We start from the raw sequence: 19717 nt of genomic DNA, 5'->3' as shown, positions 1-19717 counted from the left end.
CTGGTGGTGTACACAGTACACAATATATACAGTGCACCCATAGTTGTTATTAAACTTCTGTTGGTGTACACAGTACTGTGCACCCCTAGTGCAGTTGCTACTACTTTCCTGGTGGTGTACACAGTACACAATACATACAGTGCACCCATAGTTGTTATTACACTTCTGTTGGTGTACACAGTACCGTGCACCCCTAGTGCAGTTGCTACTACTTTTCTGGTGGTGTACACAGTACACAATACATACAGTACACCCATAGTTGTTATTACACTTCTGTTGGTGTACACAGTACCATGCACCCGTAGTGCAGTTGCTAGTGCTACTACTTTTCTGGTAGTGTACACAGTACACAATACATACAGTGCACCCATAGTTGTTATTAAACTTCTGTTGGTGTACACAGTACTGTGCACCCCTAGTGCAGTTGCCACTACTTTTCTGGTGGTGTACACAATACATACAGTGCACCCATAGTTGTTATTACACTTCTGTTGGTGTACACAGTACCGTGCACCCCTAGTGCAGTTGCTACTACTTTTCTGGTGGTGTAGACAGTACACAATACATACAGTACACCCATAGTTGTTATTACATTTCTGTTGGTGTACACAGTACCGTGCACCCCTGGTGCAGTTGCTACTACTTTTCTGGTGGTGTACACAGTACACAATACATATAGTGCACCCATAGTTTTTATTACACTTCTGTTGGTGTACACAGTACTGTGCAACCATAGTGCAGTTGCTACTACTTTTCTGGTGGTGTAAACAGTACACAATACATACAGTACACCCATAGTTGTTATTACACTTCTGTTGGTGTACACAGTACCGTGCACCCCTAGTGCAGTTGCTACTACTTTCCTGGTGGTGTACACAATACATACAGTGCACCCATAGTTGTTATTAAACTTCTGTTATTAAACTTCTGAAGTTGCTACTAATTTTCTGGTGGTGTACACAGTACACAATACATACAGTACACCCATAGTTGTTATTAAACTTCTGTTGGTGCACACAGTACCGTGCCCCCCTAGTGCAGTTGCTACTACTTTTCTGGTGGTGTACACAGTACACAATACATACAGTACACCCATAGTTGTTATAACACTTCTGTTGGTGTATACAGTACCGTGCACCCCTAGTGCAGTTGCTAGTGCTACTACTTTTCTGATAGTGTACACAGTACACAATACATACAGTGCACTCATAGTTGTTATTAAACTTCTGTTAGTGTACACAGTACCGTGCACCCCTAGTGCAGTTGCTACTACTTTCCTGGTGGTGTACACAATACATACAGTGCACCCATAGTTGTTATTAAACTTCTGTTGGTGTACACAGTACCGTGCACCCCTAGTACAGTTGCCACTACTTTTCTGGTGGTGTACACAATACATACAGTGCACCCATAGTTGTTATTACACTTCTTTTGGTGTACACAGTACCGTGCACCCCTAGTGCAGTTGCTACTACTTTTCTGGTGGTGTACACAGTACACAATACATACAGTACACCCATAGTTGTTATTACACTTCTGTTGGTGTACACAGTACCGTGCACCCCTAGTGCAGTTGCTACTACTTTTCTGGTGGTGTACACAGTGCATAATCTATACAGTACACTCATAGTTGTTGTAACGAGCCCCTTGCTCACTCGGTTCCACTCTCCCGACACTCCTCTGCAGCTATAGAATCAGAGTGCAACATCTGATGGTTCACTCATCCAATGCTCCGGGATTAGAACTACAGCTCTGTGCCGTTCTAATCCAGTTGTGATAGCTCAGAACAAACACCAGGCAGGCTGTATGTAAGTTCAACCAGGAATCTCCTTTATTGCAAAATACAGGCTTTTATACACTAAAAGTGGAGGTGCAGACCTCCTGCTCATATTACTCTAACAATACAGCTGTAACCTAATTAACCTAATTAACATGAGCTAATTAACTAATCCCTTTAGACAGCCTAGATGACTCAGACATGACCGTTAGGCCAGACTGGCCGTCTTGTAATTCAGAAAATCCAATCAACATTATCACAATCAACATAGACTCTTCTTCACACAATAGCAGAGTTAATTAACACAAACAACAATGGGGATCTAATGACTCTTAGATCCCATACTAGAGACTTATTTACAATACACATTTTAGCAGACAACAGACAGACAGGTGCTGGAATTTACATCAGCATCTCCTAACAGTATCTGTCCCAGCATTATGAATCAGCCACTATTCCAATATGGCAAATCCAGGGTCCCCAGAGTCTGTGTGTCCTGGGGGGCCAGGACCTGAATCCACAGTAATACCACCTCAAGGGTCCCCAGGCATACAGCTCACAAAGAGCACCATTCCCCCAAATGCAAGGGCCCCCGATCGATCGGCAAGAGGCTAGCATACCGTCCCCTCCAAAAGTCTCTCTCCCGGCTAGGTCTGTCACAGTTGTTATTACACTTCTGTTGGTGTACACAGTACCGTGCACCCCTGGTGCAGTTGCTACTACTTTTCTGGTGGTGTACACAGTACACAATACATACAGTGCACCCATAGTTTTTATTACACTTCTGTTGGTGTACACAGTACCATGCACCCCTAGTACAGTGGCTAGTGCTACTACTTTTCTGGTGGTGTACACAGTACACAATGCATACAGTGTACCCATAGTTGTTATTAAACTTCTGTTGGTGTACAAAGTACCGTGCACCCCTAGTGCAGTTGCTACTACTTTCCTGGTGGTGTACACAATACATACAGTGCGTCCATAGTTGTTATTAAACTTCTGTTGGTGTACACAGTACAGTGCACCCCTAGTGCAGTTGCTACTACTTTTCTGGTGGTGTACACAGTACACAATACATACAGTACACCCATAGTTTTTATTACACTTCTGTTGGTGTACACAGTACCGTGCACCCGTAGTGCAGTGGCTAGTGCTACTACTTTTCTGGTGGTGTACACAGTACACAATACATACAGTGCACCCATAGTTGTTATTAAACTTCTGTTGGTGTACACAGTACTGTGCACCCCTAGTGCAGTTGCTACTACTTTCCTGGTGGTGTACACAATACATACAGTGCACCCATAGTTGTTATTAAACTTCTGTTGGTGTACACAGTTCCGTGCACCCCTAGTGCATTTGCTACTACTTTTCTGGTGGTGTACACAGTACACAATACATACAGTGTACCCATAGTTGTTATTACACTTCTGTTGGTGTACACAGTACCGTGCACCCTAGTGCAGTTGCTACTACTTTCCTGGTGGTGTACACAATACATACAATACACCCATAGTTGTTATTACACTTCTGTTGGTGTACACAGTATTGTGCACCCATAGTGCAGTTGCTACTACTTTTCTGGTGGTGTACACAGTACACAATACATACAGTGCACCCATAGTTGTTATTAAACTGCTGTTGGTGTACACAGTACCGTGCACCCCTAGTGCAGTTGCTACTACTTTCCTGGTGGTGTACACAATACATATAGTGCACCCATAGTTGTTATTACACTCCTGTTGGTGTACACAGTACCGTGCACCCCTAGTGCAGTTGCTACTACTTTTCTGGTGGTGTACACAGTACACAATACATACAGTACACCCATAGTTTTTATTACACTTCTGTTGGTGTACACAGTACCGTGCACCCGTAGTGCAGTGGCTAGTGCTACTACTTTTCTGGTGGTGTACACAGTACACAATACATACAGTGCACCCATAGTTGTTATTAAACTTCTGTTGGTGTACACAGTACCGTGCACCCCTAGTGCAGTTGCTACTACTTTCCTGGTGGTGTACACAATACATACAGTGCACCCATAGTTGTTATTAATCTTCTGTTGGTGTACACAGTACCGTGCACCCCTAGTGCATTTGCTACTACTTTTCTGGTGGTGTACACAGTACACAATACATTCAGTGCACCCATAGTTGTTATTACACTTCTGTTGGTGTACACAGTACCGTGCACCCTAGTGCAGTTGCTACTACTTTCCTGGTGGTGTACACAAAACATACAGTACACCCATAGTTGTTATTACACTTCTGTTGGTGTACACAGTATCGTGCACCCATAATGCAGTTGCTACTACTTTTCTGGTGGTGTACACAGTACACAATACATACAGTGCACCCATAGTTGTTATTAAACTTCTGTTGGTGTACACAGTACCGTGCACCTGTAGTGCAGTTGCTACTACTTTCCTGGTGGTGTACACAATACATACAGTGCACCCATAGTTGTTATTAAACTTCTGTTGGTGTACACAGTACGTACACCCCTAGTGCAGTTGCTACTACTTTTCTGGTGGTGTACACAATACATATAGTGCACCCATAGTTGTTATTACATTTGTGTTGGTGTACATAGTACCGTGAACCCCTAGTGCATTTGCATTTGCTACTACTTTTCTGGTGGTGTACACAGTACACAATGCATACAGTGTACCCATAGTTGTTATTAAACTTCTGTTGGTGTACAAAGTACCGTGCACCCCTAGTGCAGTTGCTACTACTTTCCTGGTGGTGTACACAATACATACAGTGCGTCCATAGTTGTTATTAAACTTCTGTTGGTGTACACAGTACAGTGCACCCCTAGTGCAGTTGCTACTACTTTTCTGGTGGTGTACACAGTACACAATACATACAGTACACCCATAGTTTTTATTACACTTCTGTTGGTGTACACAGTACCGTGCACCCGTAGTGCAGTGGCTAGTGCTACTACTTTTCTGGTGGTGTACACAGTACACAATACATACAGTGCACCCATAGTTGTTATTAAACTTCTGTTGGTGTACACAGTACTGTGCATCCCTAGTGCAGTTGCTACTACTTTCCTGGTGGTGTACACAATACATACAGTGCACCCATAGTTGTTATTAAACTTCTGTTGGTGTACACAGTTCCGTGCACCCCTAGTGCATTTGCTACTACTTTTCTGGTGATGTACACAGTACACAATACATACAGTGTACCCATAGTTGTTATTACACTTCTGTTGGTGTACACAGTACCGTGCACCCTAGTGCAGTTGCTACTACTTTCCTGGTGGTGTACACAATACATACAGTACACCCATAGTTGTTATTACACTTCTGTTGGTGTACACAGTATTGTGCACCCATAGTGCAGTTGCTACTACTTTTCTGGTGGTGTACACAGTACACAATACATACAGTGCACCCATAGTTGTTATTAAACTGCTGTTGGTGTACACAGTACCGTGCACCCCTAGTGCAGTTGCTACTACTTTCCTGGTGGTGTACACAATACTTACAGTGCACCCATAGTTGTTATTAAACTTCTGTTGGTGTACACAGTACCGTGCACCTCTAGTGAAGTTGCTACTACTTTTCTGGTGGTGTACACAATACATATAGTGCACCCATAGTTGTTATTACACTCCTGTTGGTGTACACAGTACCGTGCACCCCTAGTGCAGTTGCTACTACTTTTCTGGTGGTGTACACAGTACACAATACATACAGTACACCCATAGTTTTTATTACACTTCTGTTGGTGTACACAGTACCGTGCACCCGTAGTGCAGTGGCTAGTGCTACTACTTTTCTGGTGGTGTACACAGTACACAATACATACAGTGCACCCATAGTTGTTATTAAACTTCTGTTGGTGTACACAGTACCGTGCACCCCTAGTGCCGTTGCTACTACTTTCCTGGTGGTGTACACAATACATACAGTGCACCCATAGTTGTTATTAATCTTCTGTTGGTGTACACAGTACCGTGCACCCCTAGTGCATTTGCTACTACTTTTCTGGTGGTGTACACAGTACACAATACATTCAGTGCACCCATAGTTGTTATTACACTTCTGTTGGTGTACACAGTACCGTGCACCCTAGTGCAGTTGCTACTACTTTCCTGGTGGTGTACACAAAACATACAGTACACCCATAGTTGTTATTACACTTCTGTTGGTGTACACAGTATCGTGCACCCATAGTGCAGTTGCTACTACTTTTCTGGTGGTGTACACAGTACACAATACATACAGTGCACCCATAGTTGTTATTAAACTTCTGTTGGTGTACACAGTACCGTGCACCTGTAGTGCAGTTGCTACTACTTTCCTGGTGGTGTACACAATACATACAGTGCACCCATAGTTGTTATTAAACTTCTGTTGGTGTACACAGTACGTACACCCCTAGTGCAGTTGCTACTACTTTTCTGGTGGTGTACACAATACATATAGTGCACCCATAGTTGTTATTACATTTGTGTTGGTGTACATAGTACCGTGAACCCCTAGTGCAATTGCTACTACTTTTCTGGTGGTGTACACAATACATATAGTGCACCCATAGTTGTTATTACACTCCTGTTGGTGTACACAGTACCGTGCACCCCTAGTGCAGTTGCTACTACTTTTCTGGTGGTGTACACAGTACACAATACATACAGTACACCCATAGTTTTTATTACACTTCTGTTGGTGTACACAGTACCGTGCACCCGTAGTGCAGTGGCTAGTGCTACTACTTTTCTGGTGGTGTACACAGTACACAATACATACAGTGCACCCATAGTTGTTATTAAACTTCTGTTGGTGTACACAGTACCGTGCACCCCTAGTGCCGTTGCTACTACTTTCCTGGTGGTGTACACAATACATACAGTGCACCCATAGTTGTTATTAATCTTCTGTTGGTGTACACAGTACCGTGCACCCCTAGTGCATTTGCTACTACTTTTCTGGTGGTGTACACAGTACACAATACATTCAGTGCACCCATAGTTGTTATTACACTTCTGTTGGTGTACACAGTACCGTGCACCCTAGTGCAGTTGCTACTACTTTCCTGGTGGTGTACACAAAACATACAGTACACCCATAGTTGTTATTACACTTCTGTTGGTGTACACAGTATCGTGCACCCATAGTGCAGTTGCTACTACTTTTCTGGTGGTGTACACAGTACACAATACATACAGTGCACCCATAGTTGTTATTAAACTTCTGTTGGTGTACACAGTACCGTGCACCTGTAGTGCAGTTGCTACTACTTTCCTGGTGGTGTACACAATACATACAGTGCACCCATAGTTGTTATTAAACTTCTGTTGGTGTACACAGTACGTACACCCCTAGTGCAGTTGCTACTACTTTTCTGGTGGTGTACACAATACATATAGTGCACCCATAGTTGTTATTACATTTGTGTTGGTGTACATAGTACCGTGAACCCCTAGTGCAATTGCTACTACTTTTCTGGTGGTGTACACAGTACATAATACATAAAGTACACCCATAGTTGTTATTACACTTCTGTTGGTGTACACAGTACCGTGTACCCCTAGTGCACTTGCTATTACTTTTCTGGTGGTGTACGCAGTACACAATACAGTGTAGTGTGGTTTTGCTAAACAAAATTTACAGCATGTCAGGAAGGCCACCAAGGAGAGGCAGACGCTCAAAGGCCACTAAAAGAGGGTAAGCAGGCTCTGTGTCTACAGTCGACAGTGCTGGTCATGGACACAGTGCATCCTCAGCATGTGGTTGTGGGGCACGGTTGTCCTTTTTTCTGCAGCTGGCCATGTTATTGAGCCACAGCATGCAGAAGAGTTGGTGGAATGGATAACAAAGCGGTCCTCATCCTCTGTCACCCAGGCTCAGAGTAGTTTTCCTGCCAATGCAGCTGCCAAAGTGGCCTATTCCATCGGCTCCATGTCAACAGTCACTCCTTCCCTAGCCCCACCATCATGCATGGAGTCCCCCAAACCACAGTGTCGGACACATGCTGCAGGAGGACGCGCAGCGATTTGAAGGCTCTGATGATGTTACCCAGGTTGAGGAAGGGAGTAACGTGAGCCTAGAGAGAGGGGGTGCCCAAGAAGGTCAAGAAACTGGCAGTCATGTTCCCCGAGCTGCAGCATACTGCCAAGTTTGCTCCAGTGACGTGGAGGGAGGGGATGATGAGGTCACTGACTCTACTTGGGTGCCTGATAGAAAAGAGGAGGAGGAGGAGGAGGCACATCTCCAACGAGGCTGGATGCCCTTCAGGGGGCAGCTTAAGGGCAGCCACCCTATTGCATCACACCACAGAGCTAAGCAGGTGCAGGGCTCTGCTGACTCCCCACATATTTTGAAAAGTTCTTTGGTGTGGGCCTTTTTTGACACGTGTGCAGCAGATCACACCGTTGCTGTTTGCAACCTATGTCTGAAGCGGATCAAGCGTGGCCACAACAGCAGCCGCTTGGGCACCACATGCTTGACCAGACATAGGATGACCTCCCATGCAGTCCTTTGGCAACAGCACTTAAAAGACCCACATCAAAGAACAAGGCAGACCTCTCCTTGCTCCTCATGAGCTGGGATCTCCAACCCCACTATACCTCCAGTCCTCTCAGAAACCTGCACTGAGAGGAATGAAGGTATCGAAATAGGTGTCCCAAGTACTTGCGGCCAATCTGCTGGTGGTACACCACCATTGGATTTTAGCAGGCAAATTTCCCTACCCCAGTTGCTAAACCGTCAAAAGGATTTTGGTCCCAGCCATCCACATGCTCAGCGTCTGAATGCTAGCTTGGCCAAATTGCTAGCACTGCAACTGCTGCCTTTTCAGCTGGTAGACTCTGCCCCCTTTCGTGGATTTGTGGAATGTGCGGTACCTCAGTGATAGGTTCCCAAATGCCATTTCTTTTCACGGAAGGCCATTCCGGCTCTCTACCAGCATGTGGAAGGCAATATCTTGGCCTCTTTGGACAGGGTAGACAGCAGTAAGGTGCATATTACTGCTGACTCATGGTCCAGCAGGAATGGACAGGGATGTTACCTTTCTTTCACTGTGCACTGGGTAACTCTGCTGGCAGCTGGGAAGGATGCAGGACAGGGTTCAGTATTGTTGGAGCTTGTTCCGCCACCACACCTCCAAAATGCTAGTGGTGATTCTGCCACAGCTCTCTCCTCCACCCCCCTCCTCTTCTTCTTCCTCCATGGCCTCTTCCTGTGCTGATTTGTCCTCGGAACCAGCGGTGCTCCGTAGGCGTTCAAGGGGCTACGCAAGCACGCAGGCAAAAAGATGCCATGCGGTGCTTGTGCTTGGGGGACAGGAGCCACACTGGGGCAGAGATTCTGTCAGCTCTGCAGGGGCAGGCTCAGGGGTGGTTGATGCCACGCCAGCTTCAGCGAGGAATGGTTGTATGCGACAATGGCACCAACCTTCTCTCCGCCCTCCGACAGGGACACTTGACCCATGTTCCCTGTTTGGCACACGTTCTGAATTTGGTGGTGCAGCAGTTCTTGAGCAGGTACCCAGGCTTACAAGATCTCCTGAGGCAGGCCAGAAAAGTCTGTAGTCATTTCCATAGGTCATACAATGCCAGTGCTCGGCTAGCTGACATTCAAAGAGAATGCAACCTGCCCACCAACCGCCTCATTTGTGACATGCCCACCAGGTGGAACTCAACATTGGCAATGCTGCAGCGACTGCGCACACAGCAGAGGACCATCAATGAGTACCTGTGCCAGTATGGCACCTTGACAGGGTCAGGGATGCTTGGCTTCTTTTCACCATGCCAGTGGCTACTGATCAAGGATGCATGCACTGTCCTGTCACCATTTGAGGAGGCCACAAGGATGGTGAGCAGCGACAATGCATGCATCAGTGACACGGTCCTTCTAGTCTTCCTGCTGGAGTACACGCTTTGTGGAATCATGGACAGGGCACTTGAGGCAGAACAGCGGGAGGAAGAGGAGGACTTCCTTTTCTCTCAAGGCCCCCTTTATCCAGATAGCATTCCTGCGGGCCCACCAAACACACAGGAAGAAGAGGAGGAGGATTGTGTCAACATTGTTGTAGAGGATTAAACACTCAGCAGCAGTCTTCAAGGGATGGTTTTCAGTCCCCAGAAACCCAAGGAGTTGCACATGGCTGGGAGAAGATATTTACGGATAATGTGATCCTTAGTGATCCAGAGGACTCAAAATCTAATGCCTCTGCAAACTTACGCTGCATGGCCTCCCTGATTCTGCAAAGCCTGCGAAAGGACCCTAGGATTAGTGGTATCATGGAGAGGGACCATTACTGGCTGACAACCCTTCTTGATCTATGTTACAAGGGTAAGGTTGCAGAACTCATCCTGCCTTCGCAGAGGGAGCAGAGGATGCATAAATCTACAGGAGGCCTTGAAGAAAGGTTTGTGCAATGCATTTCCAGAACCTGGGAGGTTACCATTTACTGGTGCTGGACAACATGTTGCTGAGGCTTCGTTCACTCAGAGGAAAAGCGATGAAGAAGATGACCAGCTGACCGATGCCTTTAAACAATTTTTCAGTCCTCGGTGCTAAGGTGTGATCGGTTCAAGCAACCATCGCCAGCGTCTGCATTATATGGTGCAGGAATATTTAGGGGCAAGAGCAGACTTGGAGACCTTTCCAACAGAGCATCCCTTCTCCCCTGTGTCAACCATCTGCTCACTCTGCATTATTTGTCCCAATATAGATCTATCCATTTGTTACTGCTCCTGATGAGTGGACATCTCCACAAAACAGGTAGAGCCCCAGCCTTATGCTACATCATTACGATCATGTGATTTTGAGATTGATTAATATGGACTTCTATTATTACCTACAAAATAGTTATGTTCATTATGAATTGGAATGATTTTATCATATTTTTGCAATTATTACCATTATATTTAAAATCATGTTATCATTATGTACAATAAATTGTTAAGGTGTTACCTTTGTTTATCTTGTTATGCTTACTATGCGATGCATATTTGTTTAGAATCCATTAACATGCTATTGCATATTCAATTCCCTTAGCTGTGCTTCATACAAAGTCCCAACAACCCCCCTCTTTTAATAATTACTGGCCTGTCCTGCATCCAGCGTGCTTTCTGAAAGCACATCATATGTACGGTATGCTAATGTTTGCAAATAGGGTTTAACCATGTTACACACTTTGCTACTATGGACTTGGAGGGACCCCCAACTATACGCACTATGCAGTTACCAGAACTACCATTTTTATACACCACATGCACGGTCTCTTACTGTTTGTAATAAGGGTTAAACTATGGTGAACATTTCATCATTTGGACCGCCCATTGTGTAGAGGGCGAAAGAGGGTGGAGTTCCAGACTCTCTCTCTGATTGTAGGTGCATTTGTGCACACACATATATGGGTACTGCTGAAGGAGGGTTCACTGCTGAGCTCTGAGGAAGAAGGGATGTTCCCTTCGAAACGCGTCAGCTGGCAGTGATCCCTGTGAGTTCCTCTGTGACCTCTGGAGAGCTCTGTTCATCCTGAGTGAATGCTGCTAGTCGAAAACTATTTATACTGCAAGTTCTTCTATGTTTGTTTGTGAGTAGCTTCTTTTTATCTTTTTTAAAAAAAAATCATATCCAAAGGATAATGCACATGGCTTGTGCGTCTTTTCTTTCTTTTTTTTGAGAGACCTCTACAGCCTGCCCATGTGACTCATGAGACTGTTCTGTTGTCCATGGCTGTAGGGGCTCTTCACCATGAGATAATCCAATTCCAAGTTATTTTCTCACCTAAGTATCCGCTGGTTATTGGTTCACCTTGGTTACAGAGGCACAACCCCTCTTTTGATTGGCTCCGTGCTGAGGTTCTCTCCTGGTCACCACAATGCAGTAAGTACCAGGTCAACCTGGTAGTTTGACTCCACACCGGTCGTATGATTGCGCAATTGACCTTCAACCTGGTGCCATACCGCCTCGTGGCCGGGTCTACACTTTGTCGGTCTTGGAGGATAAGGTAATGGAGGAGTATGTTGCAGATGCACTTCCTCGAAGTCTCATCCGCAAATCCTCGTCTCCTGCTGGTGCTGGTTTCTTCTGTGTGAAGAAGAAGAGTGGTGAACTGAGACCTTGTATTGATTTTAGGGGTCTCAATCATTTCACAATTAAGATTGCCTATCCGATTCCATTGATTACAATATTTGACCGCCTAAAGAGAGCAACAGTTTTCACGCAGCTTGATTTGAGAGGGGCATACAATTTTGTGAGGATTAAGGAGGGCGACGAGTGGAAAACTGTGTTTAATACCAGTACAGGCCATTATGAGTACCTCATAATGCCTTTTGGCCTTTGTAACGCCCTGGCAGTTCTCCAGGGCGTTACAGTTGCAGTTCTGTGTGGTGGTTTATATGACGATATCCTCATATTTTCCAAGTCCCCGGAGAGCCACCACACAGATGTCTATCGTGTGTTTCAGAAACTAAGAGAGAACAGTCTCTATTGTAACTTGGAGAAGTGCAAATTCCATCGTGAACAGGTTAAATTCCTGGGTTATGCCATTTCCACTGCTGGTTTTTTGATGGATCCAGAGAAACTTTCAGCAGTCCTACAGTGGCCCCTGACCTGTGGGTTTACGTCCTCTGCAGCATTTTCTTGGCTTTGCCAACTATTATTGGAAGTTTATTCGTAATGACGTGTACACACAACCAGACTTTCCGGCAGAAAAGGTCAGACGGAATCATTCTGTTGGACATTCTGATCGTGTGTGGGTTTCATCTGACTTTTTCTTTCTAAAATTCTGACCTAGAAATAGAACATGTTTCAAATCTTTTGGACGGAATCAGTTTCTATCGGGAAAACCGCTCATCTGTATGCTATTCCGACGGACCAAAAATGACGCAAGGGCAGCTATTGGCTACTGGCTATTGAACTTCCGTTTTCTGGTCCCGTCATACGTCATGGCGTTTTAAACGATCGGACTTTGGTGTGATTGTGTGTAGGCAAGTTCGTTTCAGCGGAAGTCCGTCGGAACTCCGTCGGAAAGACCGCCGGAGTCTATTCTGATGGAAAGTCCGGTCGTGTGTACGCGTAACTTCTCGTCTCTGGTCAAGCCCTGACTGATATGACCAGAAAGGAAGGTAACCCACAGAGTTGGTCTCCGGAGTCCAATAAGGCCTTTGAGAGTCTGAAGGCTGCCTTTGTTTCTGCTCCTGTGTTGGCACATCCTGATCCTGATGACTGGAGTTGGTGCCCTTCCTACCTCTGATAGCACTATGCATCCTTGTGGCTAAGTTTCCAAGAAATTGTCACTTGCAGAGTGCAATTATGAGATTGGTGACAGAGAGCTGTTAGCGATCATTTTAGCCCTGAAGGAATGGAGACATCTCCTCAAAGGTTCCACTGTGCCGGTTCTCATTCTTACTGACCAAAAGAATCTCACATTTTTGTCTGAGGCTAAACGCCTCTCTCCCAGAAGGGCGCAATGGGCTCTTTTATAGGCTAGTTTCAATTACATTGTCTCATTCTTACCCGGTACTAAGAATGTATTGGCCAACGCTTTGTCGTGACAATTTTCCTCCACTTCTAAGATGGAATTGGATACCGGTTCCTGTGATTCCTCCTAATCGTATTCCGGCTATGGTTCGCACCAGTCTCACTTCTCCTTTGGGTAACAAAACTCTTGCTGCTCAGGTCCATGCTCCTCCTGAGAAACCTTGTGACTGCTGCTTTGTCCCAGAGAGTGTCCCTACTGCTGTGTTCCAGACTTACCATTCTCCCAAGGCTGCTGGCCACCCTGGAAAGAATCAACTCTTTTGGGCCATTTCCCAACAATTCTGGTGGCCTAGTCTACGTGCTGATGTAACCGCCTTTGTAGCTGCCTGTTCCGTGTGTGCTCAGAGTAAGACTCCACGACACCTTCCAGTGGGCCTCCTACAACCCATACCCAATGGAGAGAGGCCCTGGACCCACCTGTCTATGGATTTCATTGTGGAGTTACCCAACTCACAGGACAACACAGTTATCCTTATGGTGGTTGACCAGTTCTTGAAAATGTCTCATTGTATTCCACTTAAGTAATTGCACACTTCTAAGGAACTGGCTTCCATTTTTGCTCAGGAGATCTTTCGCTTACATGGGCTACCCAAGGTGATTGTCTCGGGCAGGGGTAATCAGTTTGTGTCCCTGTTCTGGCGAGCCTTTTGTGCACAGTTGGGAATTCAGCTTGCTTTCTTCCCTGCTTATTACCTGCAGTCTAATGGGGCCGCAGAATGAGCCAATCAGTCCTTGGAGCAATTCCTACGTTGCTATATTTCTGACCATAATAACAACTGGTCAGACCTCTTACCGTGGGCGGAGTTTGCTCACAATAGTGCCTTGAATTCTGCTTCCCGATTGTCCCCGTTTATGGCGAATTATGGTTTCCAACCTTCCATGTTGCTTGACTCATTTGTTCCGCAGAGTATTCCTGCATTAGAGGAGCATCTCCGTGGTCTTCGTTCCACTTGGGCACAAGTCCAGGAGGCTTTGGGACATGCTAATGATAGGTACAGACTCCATGCTGACCGCAGACGCCTGCCTGCGCCTTCCTACCAGGTTGGGGACAGGGTCTGGCTGTCATCTCGCAACCTCCGACTTCGTGTTCCCTCTCTGAAGTTCGCACCTAGGTTTATTGGGCCTTTCCATATTTTTCGCAGGATTAACCCAGTGGCTTATGTATTAGACCTTCCTTCCAATATGCGTACCTCAAATGTATTTCATGTCTCCTTATTAAAACATTTGGTCTGCAAACGCTTTACCACCTCGGTGCCTCGTCCTCACCCTGTACAGGTTGAGAACCATGAGGAGTATGATGTACAGTCCATTGTTGACTCCCGTAGGTTCAGTGGGCGCATACAGTCCCTGGTGTGTTAAAAAGGGTATGGTCCGGAGGAGCGCCCTTGGGTCTCATCCTCGGACGTACATGCCCCTGTCCTCCTCTGTGATTTCCATAGATGGTTTCCCCTAAAGCCTGGTGGTCCTCCGAGGGGGAGGGGTCATTGAGGAGGGGGTAGTGTCAGGGCTGGGGTCAGCCCTTCCTTCTCTGAGCTGGCCGCTCAGCTGTCGGCTAATTGCCAGCTCCTTTCTCTCCACAGTCACTCACTTGTTGATGATATCCTGCGCGGCAGTCCTGCCTACTTAAGCCGTCCAGCCCAGATGATCTCTGCCTTTGCCTTGGTAAACATCACAGAGACTATTGCCTGCGTTCCTGTTAAAGACTTGCTTGCTGATATTCCTTCTGCTCTCCAGATCCTGCTTGCTGTTCTACTACGCTGTTCCCTGGCTTCCAGATTTTCCGGCTTGTCTGACTATCCGTTACGGTTACCAAACTTTGGCTATGTTTTCACTACATTTGTTTTATTTACTTTTATTATTAAACAAGTGTGATTTAACTGTACTTCTGTCTAGGTCTGATTCATGGTTTCTGACACTATCAAGCACCTGATGCTGAGGTAACTGATTTGATTTGCTATGTATCTGGGATCCCTTGAAGACCGCCTATGCTGACTATCCTAATCCTCCTCAATCTTGATGATGCTAGCTTCCAACAATATGTTTGGTTTAGGACACCATCACTCAAGGCCCAATTTTTCTGCCCCTGTGTAACAGGGGCATTTAATTACAATTTTTGAACTAATATATCACAACAGGGCCCGTTCTGCGACCAACAAGAGTAACTGTGAGGGCTTACAGTGTTGTGGCACCACCACCATCCAAGGCCCAATTTTTCTGCCCCTGTTTAACAGGGGCATTTAATTACAATGTTTTATATAATATTTTACAGCAGGGCCCGTTCCTGCCCCCAACAAGTGTAACTGTGAGGGCTAACAGTGTTATGGTACCACCGACACCTAAGGCCCAGTTTTTCTGCAGAGTATATAGAGCAGGCTGTATAGTATATATACTGCTGTTTACAGTATATAGTGCCTGGGGGACCCCTACGCCATTTTTTTAAAAATGTTGGTGCTGGGTTCCCTTTAATATCCATACCAGACTTGAAGGGCCTGGCATGGATTTTGGGAGGGGCATCCATGTCATTTTTTTTTTTTGGTATTTTTATCTATATTGCCGGGATCCAACAACACATTACAGCCGGAAGCAGTTTTGAATTTAATTTTTTGCTTTAGAAATGTCATTTTGCTGTGGCACTGTTATAAATGGGAAAGATGTGCTATTTTACAGGCATACTAAGGAAACCCCCCAGGAACGGTATTTAAAGGAATATTTCATTTTTATTGTTTCGCTTTAAGCATTATTAAAATCACTGCTCCCGAATAAACAGCGGTTTTTAAAACTTTTTTTTGCATTGATACTTGTCCCCTGGGGCAGGACCCGGGTCTCCAAACACTTTTTATGGCAATAACTTTCATATAAGCACTTTTGATTTTTCACGTTCGCGTCCCATTTTAACAGTGTTCGCACAAATTGTTTGCCTGTTCGCATGTTCTGCTGCGAACCGAATTGGGGGGGTTGTTTAGCTCATCCCTATTGATATGAAATCACTCAGATACCACATTCTTGATACAGTGAACATAAAAATGATTATTTTTAAATAATGGGACTTTAAGGGTTTGTTTACACTTGCTTCAAAACAAGGCTTCGGACATGCTTTTTTTAAGGCTCTCTGAATGCTAGTCAAAGCGCCTGTCACTAAATAAAATAGTTAGCTTACAGTCCTGTTTACACCGTGCGTTTGCTTTACTTTGCTTTGCTTCAAAAATTATACCCCATGTCGCTTTAGTGGTGCTTCAAAACCTACAAAACCTCTATACAAGTCTTTGATAAAGCTCATTTGAAGTATCTGCAGCTTTTTAGAGTCTTTTATTCAGCTTTAGCTTTACTATGTTTTGAAGGTTTTGTAGGTATAAGATATTAAAACACGCACGGGGCATCCACCAAGCTTCAGTAAAGCTTCAAAAAAGCACCACCGAAGCATTATCGAAGCACCACCAAAGCATCATTGAAACATTGCAGTAGCATCAAAAAGCATGTTGAAGTGGTAAGCGCTTTAAAGGGTGTTGAAGTCAAAGCAAGTATAAATGAGCCCATTGGATTTGCTTATGTTTGCTTCAAAACGTAGCATTGAACACGCTTTTTTAAAGCACTCTGAAAGCCACTGTCACTCAATATAATGGTTAGCGTGCAGTTCTGTTTACACATTGCTTTTGCTTTGCTTTGCTTGGCTTCAAAAATTATACCCCATGTTGCTTTAGTGGTGCTCCAAAGCATCCTCGAAGCTTCCATAGAAGTCTATGACAAAGCTCGCTTGAAGCACCTGCAGCTTTTGAGAGGCTTTTATTCAGCTTTAACTTTGTTTGTTTTGGAGAAATTGCAGGTATGAGATATCAACATACACACACAGGGCATCTGACAAGCTTCCTTAAATTTTCAAAAAAGCATCACAGAAGCATCAGCGAAGCACCACCGAAGCATCAAAAACACTTTAAAAAAGCATGTTGAAGCTGTAGGCGCTTTAATATTTGTTGAAATCGAAGCAAGTTTAAATGAACCCCTAGGGCGACAGCCAATCAAAAACACATAAATTGCATAAAAGATACTTTTTTACAATATATCATTCAGTTGAAACCTTATGACATTTTAACATACATTAAAGTACCTACCGCTTCAACCTGCTTTCTGATGCTTTTGTGATGCTTCGGTGGGGCTTCTGTGATGCTTTTTCCTTGGAGCTTCGATGATACTTCAGCGGTGCTTCAGTGGTGCTTTTTTGAAGCTTTAGTGAAGCTTGGCAGATGCCCTGTTTGTGTGTGTTGATATCTTATACCTGCAATACCTCCAAAACAAATCGAAGCTAAAGCTGAATAAAGCCATTCAAAAGCTGCAGGTGCTTCGAGCGGGCTTTGTCATAGACTTCTATAGAGGTTTTTAAAATGCTTTGAAGCACCACTAAAGGGACATGGGGTATTATTTTTGAAGCAAAGCCAAAGCAAAGTAAAGCAAAAGCAAGGTGTAAACAGGACTGTAACCTAACCATTTTATTTATTCACAGGGGCTTTAACTGTCGTTCAGAGAGCTTTAAAAAAGCATGTGTATCCCAGGGCACACATCAACTATTTTACAGTCAAAATTGGTGGCCTGAGGAGTCCATATAATAGTGAGCACAATCCAGTGCAGGACTACAAGAGATCAAGAACAGCAGCAGATGACATATCTGTCCCCAGGCTGTGGTCATACAACAGCATGAGTCTTTTGCCAGACCAGACTGAACCCAGGCCATCACTCTCTTGTCTTCCTTAGACGCTTCCTTCCAGGCTATGCTCTGGTGTTGGAGTTGTGGCAGGAGGTGGAGGAGGAGGACCTGGAGGAAGAGGACCACGGTTGAACTCACAAACATGGCTTTGGCTTGTGAGTTTGCCCCTCAACCCCTTATTTAGGGCTTGTAACATAACTTCCTCACATAAGAGGCGTTGGCCCTCCTCCATTTCCAGCATTTTGCAGGCTGTCATGTAGGCATAGTCCTCTTGAACACTGGGGGAAATTCTGAGGGCCACAGTAGCCTTCAGAAATAGGCCAATTGCTGCCTCCTTCAGGTTACTCCTCTTCCTGGCACTTTTAGTGGAAGGCCGAGGGAGGGACCTGGGATTCGGGCAGGCTACTGGGCCCGGCCACCTCCTGGCTGCCACTTACCCCCGCCACCTCCTGACTGCCACTTTCCACGGCCTCCACCTGACTGAGACTTTCCTGTGTATGAAAAAGGGACATAGTTTTAGTTTTTGGTTCATCAATCACACACAATTTTCAGCTCATGACTGTTGCAAATTGAACGTTAATAAATAGAAAAGACTATCATTCTGACCCCAGCATTTTTAATTCTTGTCCCAATCATTTGTGGCCACTACTGTCTACTGATATGTAAAACACTTTGTGAAATCAGAAATTAGTTATCAAAACTAATATATATTTAACATCATTAATTTGACAAACAGAAATATTTTGAAGAATGCTATACCTGACTCAAGTTGGGCTCCTCCACATGTTGCTGCCTGGAAGACCCAAGTTGGTCATTGTAAGCCTCAGCTGAGGGGGAAGGAAGCCCTGAAGGAAGACTGCAGAGTGCTGACCTGGGTTCAGTCTGGCCTGCCAGAAAATGCAGTCTTTCATAGTACCACAGCCTGGGTACATAAATGTCATCTGCTGCAGCTCCTGATCTCAGGGAATCCTGGACCTTCTTGCGCTCCCTATTATAAGTGCTCCTCATGCCACCAATTAGGGCCTTCAAATAGGGGATGTCTGCCGTGGGGATCACCGGTTTCACAAATTCCAGCAATTAACCCAGCGCTGCCTTCCTCTTTGGTTTATTGTTTTAAAACGGGTGGTTTACCTGTCACAGACAGGGCAGCTCCCTGTACATATCAATGAATATGGTGATAAAGTCCTCATCGTTGAATAGATCCATTTTCTCTGCAAGACACAACACTAGACAAACCCTAATGTCAGGCGAAACTCTCCTAATTTTGACCCAATATAGGCCTCAATCTATAAGCAGTAGAGGCCACTGATGCACCAACTTAAAATTGTACCTTCCTTATAACGATCGTCGCTTCAGTTACTCCTCCGCTCACAGATCATACGTACAACGCCCACCCCTGACGTTCTTTGTAGTCTATTCCCCAACCCTTCTCTTTTGGCACAGTGGGAGAGCACATGGCGGAGAGACAACAGGTGCATGTAGAGGAGAGCAGCAACGACGAAAGGCCGGAACCCCAAACCTCACGATCCCGGAGGAGATTGAAGGCCTCAAATATGTCCTTTTTGGAGAGATGGTGGACATCTTGAAGAGGGCCGACTATGTCATCAGGGGATATTAATGTACGCGTTTGTGTGTGCAACCCCTTCCTCCCAACTCAATTAGGTGAGAGGAAGGGTTTGCACCCCCAAAACACGTCCATTGATCCCCCATGATGGGAGCTAGCACA

This window comes from Aquarana catesbeiana, linkage group LG04 (assembly GCF_042186555.1).
Source record: "Aquarana catesbeiana isolate 2022-GZ linkage group LG04, ASM4218655v1, whole genome shotgun sequence".
NCBI classification, from domain to species: Eukaryota; Metazoa; Chordata; class Amphibia; order Anura; family Ranidae; genus Aquarana; species Aquarana catesbeiana.
Note: the sequence above shows the minus strand (reverse complement) of the source record.